This window comes from Pteropus vampyrus, unplaced genomic scaffold (genome assembly GCF_000151845.1).
Source record: "Pteropus vampyrus isolate Shadow unplaced genomic scaffold, Pvam_2.0 Scaffold56, whole genome shotgun sequence".
In the NCBI taxonomy this organism is placed as follows: Eukaryota; Metazoa; Chordata; class Mammalia; order Chiroptera; family Pteropodidae; genus Pteropus; species Pteropus vampyrus.
This window is the reverse complement of record NW_011888837.1, coordinates 6,861,380-6,867,826: the sequence shown is the minus strand read 5'-3', so window position 1 is coordinate 6,867,826 and position 6,447 is coordinate 6,861,380.

Genomic DNA, 6,447 nt, shown 5'->3' with positions numbered 1-6,447 from the left:
ACATTTATTAACACACTCAATTACATCAATTGAATAAATACTTAATTTTGTTAACATTTTTCCATTTACCCAAATAATAAAGATGTGGAAAAGATCACTAAGATGAAAAGAACCCTGGAATCTAATGCACCTGGTAATCATGCATCTGTCTATGGTTAGGTCACCACAATCGGCACATGGCTTTTTGTTTCATTCCTTGTGAACTTTGGAATACTAACACACTGAATTCCTAACAGACTCTGATAAAATTATTCTTTCTTAATTTTAATCTATGAAAAATACAATGTCCAAAAAATAAAGTAACCCTCATTTGAGGGGCAGGAGAGAAAAAGTAGAAACAATTTATCTCTCATTCCAGACCATAAAAATCACAGGACACAACTTTGCCTGTGATCTCAAATTGCCTCAGAATCATCGCAGAACTCTTTTTAACATTTGATGAATGTAGCATTTCTAATTTCTAATTATCAGAGCTTCACAATATATTTTTCAGGTAAATAATTTTGTTTCAGATTTATTTCTGGTTAAAGTTTCAAGCCTGCTAATTGCTAAATCGTGACTTTGATTACAAGGTTCTCTACTTCAGTAAGAGTCAAATTGAGGCCATTAAAAACAACAACATTGAAGTCAGCTTGCTCCATCCAAATGCTCTCTACCTCCAGATCTGTGCACTCACTGTTATCCTTGCCCAGAGCTCTCTTCCCCAGATAGCCAGCGCTCCTTCCTCATCCCTTCAGGTCTCTGCTCAAATATTACCTACGCAGTGAGGCCTTTCCTGACCACAATAATTAAAATTGCAAAAGACTCCTACACCCGTACACCCTGTCCACATTTTCCACATTATTTTTCTCCGTGGCAGTTCTCATCATCTAACATTTAATGATTTTTTTAATATATCTTTTTTATTATTTGTCTCCTCCACTGGGATGTAAGTTTCATGTAGGCAAGGATTTTTGTCTGTTTGGTGTTGCTTTCCTAGTGTCTAGCAGATGCATAATTAATATTTATTGAGTGCATAATGTTTATTGAGTGAATAGATGAAGAATGAATGAATAACAATAAATTGACAGCAAATAAAATCGTACTCTCTGATGACAAATATAAATGTCTATGAAAGGTGTATATCACAAGTGATTTTGTGTTATGTTACGGGGCAAAAAGCAATAATACAAATATATTTGGGCAAGACTGGTTAACATGAGTTTTAAAGAAGGAAAAAGTCTGAAAGTTATAGCTGACTATAGGCAATTTGAATGTAACTAAAAGCCAGAAAGTAATTTACATTTATTATTCAGTAGTAAGTATTAATCAGACCAGTGTTAGAGACCCTTATTTTAAGAATGAAAAAGGTCTAAATACTAAGTACTGATAACTCACTTAAGAAGTATTATGAAAACTTAAGTATTCATGAATTAAAATTCGTGTGCTATTAGAATTGATTGAACATTTAGTATTCTGCTGGGAAGTCTGGCTGCCGCACACATTTGGCAATATCTCAAAGCTCCTACTGTGCACATACACACAGATAGTTAGCGTCCCCACCATTTCCATGGAGAATTATTTGAGTTTTCTTTTAATGCATCATCACTGTAGCTCTTGCAGTTTAACTATGAATTTCCATTACTTCGAGCTTCATCATTATCAATTTAATATCACTGCACAAATGCTGATGCATATTTTTCACAATCTTTTTGTCCTTTCAGCTTCTTTTTTCCTATAAATTTCCACTAAGAGATGTGTTTCAAGAATATGAATGAATGTTCAACAAAAAACACCATTAAGAGAATGAAAAGTCAATCCACAGATAGAGAGAAGATATTCTTAATGCATATATCCAGCAAAGGACCCATGCCAGAATATATAAAGAATTCCTATGAATAAATTTTTAAAAAATGGTCAAAAGACTTGTGCAGACACTCCACACAAAGAGATATCCAAAAACCCAACAAACGTGTGAAAAAGTGTGCAATTCATTGTTCATCAGGGAAACCTCAATATGATACCATGACACACACACCAGAATGCCTAAAATGAAAAAGCCTTTAATATCAAGCCTTGGCAAAGGATGTGGGACAGTTAGGACTCTCATATACTGCTGGTGAGTGTAAATTTGTATAACTTTGAAAAACTGTTTGACAGTATCCATTAAAGCTGAATGCAAACATACCCATGACATGGCAAGTCCACTTCTAGGTATATATCCAGTAGGAATAGATTCATACACATACTCACAAAAATACATTACGAGAATGTTTATGGCACCACTATTTGTAATATTCCAAACACTGGGGACTGTCCATATATCTATCAAAAATGGAATAGATTAAAACATTATGGTATATTCACACAATGCAATTCTATACAGCAATGCGATTGAGTGAACTTCAACTAAATGCAACAACAGATATGATTCTCACTAACATTATTTTGAGAGAAAAAAGCTGGACATAAAAGAGCACACACCAAATTTTTACATTTTTCATATAAAAACATACAAAATTAATCTATGCTGTTAGAAGTCAGAATGATACTTAACTTAGGTGGCAGAGTATAACCAAAGAGGACACAAGACAGAGATCCTGAACATGGATAATTTTGCTTGTTTCTGGTCACTTGGCACTATTTAAATTGTGAAAATTTGTCAAGCTGTACACCTATAACATATGCACTTATCTGTATTAAATTGTGCCTCAGTAACGTCCTAATATCTCAATAATCAGTGCAAATAGATATATAACTACCCTCAGTGTGCACGTTCAGTCATACTTCACAGTTATCATCAATTTTTTTTCTTTTTTACTGGAAAGTGGAGCAGGTAGGTCTTTCACTCTTGTTGAGGCTGCAAAAGAAAAGGCTAAGGGTAACTTCAGGGACCACTTCATGGGTGTGCAGCCCACATGCTCACACAGGATTCTGTGCTCAGAAGGGCCCTGGCTGGCTTTAGTGCTCTGCTGTCACTACCTTAAAATTTTTAATAATTTTTTAACAAGACACTCGCATTTTCATTTTGCACTGGGCCCTGAAAATTATGCAACAGCCCTGGGTAACTTATTTACCTTTTTAAGCATCTGAGGTGGTTTCCATATTTAGAAATTAAGTAGAAACAGGCTGACATTTGATAGGAGGGACTTTGTTTAGAAATAAGAAAGGCCTACCAGTTTAGTAAAATGATGCCTTACATGTGGATACTCGAATAGATGCACAAAAACAGTTAATAAAAGAAATATATTACTGGAATAAGTATGACAATTTCAGTATGGAAGAGAATGATTTTTCAGTAGTTATTGTGGAAAGATAGGCAATCAATCCAAACAATATGGTATATCGCTCCTACCTACACAATTCTGATATGTTTTAGTAACTTCTCGTTAATTTATCTTAGCACATCAGAAAAAGTTTTATAGAAACATTCCCTTAGGAATGTTGAAAACATAGGTAAAGGCATGAGATACATTCATTCATTCATCCATCTACCCATCCTTCTTATTTTTATACCCAACGATACACTCATCCCATTGGCAACAAAAGTAATACAAACATAAATGTCAGACACAATAAAAAATATGCCTAAGAAATGCATTTATTGTTGAGAAAATATAGAGGAGAAATCATTATTTCATGCTGAGAAGAATCAGAGATATTTTTACAGAAAATTTCCATATTAGAATTTGAAAGCTAGATAGGATTTGGATGTTCGCAGAGGTTTGGAAGATATTCTTCTATTGTTTTCTCTTGTTCTTTCTTCAATAATCAAATATTATCTACAGTATCAACTGCTATAGAAAAATTTCTCTCACTCTTTTCTACCCACTATTTTTCTACCACTACATAGGTAGATTAAGCCTCAGATTTAAATATAAAATAAAATAATTTTAAGGAAAGAAAATAAAGAACCTATAACTACATATTAAGAATTCAGTAAAATGTAACATATATACTAGGAATCCAATAAGAACGAAAATTCAATAAATGTCAGTTACTTAACGGAGACCTTACTCTATATTCTTTGGATTCAAAGTACAGTGTAGTGAGTGGTTCAGAGCACAGATCCTAGAGTTGCAGGTCTGCTTGGGTTTGAATTCCAGCTCCAGTTCTTACGAACTATGCAACCTGAGGTAAATTATTTAACCTCCTTCTTCATCTGTAAAAATGAGAGTAATAATACGCTTTTCCAGATAGAATTATTATGAGAATTAGATGAGTTAATATATTTAAATGACATGTATTATTATAATTATGCTATTATTCCAAAAACTATAGTCAGCTTTTTATGCATAGTTTATACATTGATGATTTTAGAGGCAACTGATAATGATCTAGCCTTAAAAAACACTTTTTCTCGCTCATTTCTTGTTGCTTTAATATTCAGCATCATAGATTAATTTCTTTGCCTTAAATCCTGTATGTCTTTTAAAATTAAAATCCTCAGAGGTCTTTTTTTTTTTTTTTCAGCTCTACGGTACACCTCTTCTAACTTTGAAGTTAGTTAAAATATTCCAACTTTTTTCTTTCTTCCAGTCCGAAGGGACACAGCTGCTTCCTTTCTCAGTGATAACTTAGAATTTTCTTTGTCATCCTTGCAGTGATCTAGTTTACACTTTTACATTTGAGTCTAAACATTTCCTTACATACAATTCTCTCAAGTAATCAATGTGGTTTCTGTTTCCTGACTGGACCCTGACAGATAGAAGATTCGATGTCTTCCCAGGAGGATCTACAACATACTGCAGCTAGATTTTTCAACCTACAACAAATGGTAAAATGAGTCATGACATTCCTTCACTCAATACTCTACAGCATTTAGAGTAAAAGCTCAAGTCCTCTCAATGACCTCCTTGCTATTCTTTAGATGCTCGTTCTACTCCTGTCGCAGAAACTTGATGCTTGCTCTTCCATATGACTGGAATGTTCTTCCCCCAGGGGTCTGTAAAGCCCACTTCTACCTTCTAATATCATTGCTCTAATGCCACTTTCTCATTAAGGTCTTTCTTGAATACTTTATTTCAGATTGAACCAATCTCTCCCAACCACGATCTGGTGCTCACCATTCTCTTTCTTCTTTTCATTTTTTTCTATAGCATTTACAATAATTTAATATACTTTACAATTATTTATTGTCTATCTCCAATTCCCCCAACCCTAAAATTTAAGTTCAATGAGGGCAATATATTTTAACTGTTCTGTTCTGTGTTGTTGTACTGCAATCTAGTGAAGTGCTTGGCATATAATAGATTCTCAATAAATTCATAAATAGGTCTTCATTAGGTTTACTGAAGTAAGATTATTTTGTAATATATTTTGTAATACATTAAATCATAAACATTGTAGCACATTGAGTTTATAAGACCTTTCCCTTAAAACAAGTCAAAGAAGTGAAATGGAAAACAGTTAAAACATTAAGAATCGGAAGTGATAGAGAAACTGATCAGCTATAATCTTATTTACAAAGCCAGAGTGAAGGAGATATAGGAAGCACCTTGGAGCACAGGAAAGAACATTAAATGTGGAGTAAACTATCCCACCTCTCCCCATGCCCCTTTCAGTGCTGCTGCTTGCTATAAATATAATTCTGGGGAAATCATTTAACCTCTCTTGCCCTCAGGTTCTGCATTTCTGAATTAAGGAAAATAATTTCCTCTTGCTTCCCTCAGAAGGTTGATGTGAAAATCAAATGAGATCATATATGTAGAGGTACAAACGTAAAAATGTAGACTGATGATTATGATGATTATGATGATGATGATGTGACCTCTATTAGATGGGACTAGGAGAGCCAGTGGGGCAGAATATGCCAAAGGAGTCCCTGGCAAGCCCTCTACTGAGAAAAGTTGATGCATAGCCATCTTCAGCTTCAGGGTTACTGGCTCTTCATCGGAGATGCAACTAGAATGATTGGCTTTTAAATCTGTTATGTATTTTGTGTGTACCATGCCCTTTCCATTGAATTGGGATGCAACTGCAGTCATTTACCCTATTTAATTAATTTTATTTTATTTTGCATATTTGAAATTGGGGGATATCACATGTAAATATATGAAAAATATTATGCAAATTAGCATTGAAAGCCAAAATTTACCTTTCAATAAGCAAACAAACAAACAGCAATATATCATTGGAAAAATAGATTCTTCTCACAGGCCTACTGTGCTTTAGCTGTTTAGAAAGTCTTCATTGTTTAATCAGAGTTTATGGCTATAAATGATACAAATGTAACTTTATATAATATTTAATACTGGAGAAGCTCACAAAGTTAGCAATTTTGGTACATTTGACCTAATTCTCTTCATGGAACAAACATATTTCTGTAGCTTTAAGAAATTAGCTGGAGAAGTAGGGGATGGAAGGATGGGAAATGGGAATAGGAGGTGAAGTGGCTACTGTCTCTCACACCTGACGTGCCATATGTCAAGCCACTAATCACACATTTCTGAGAGATGGAATGAGAAA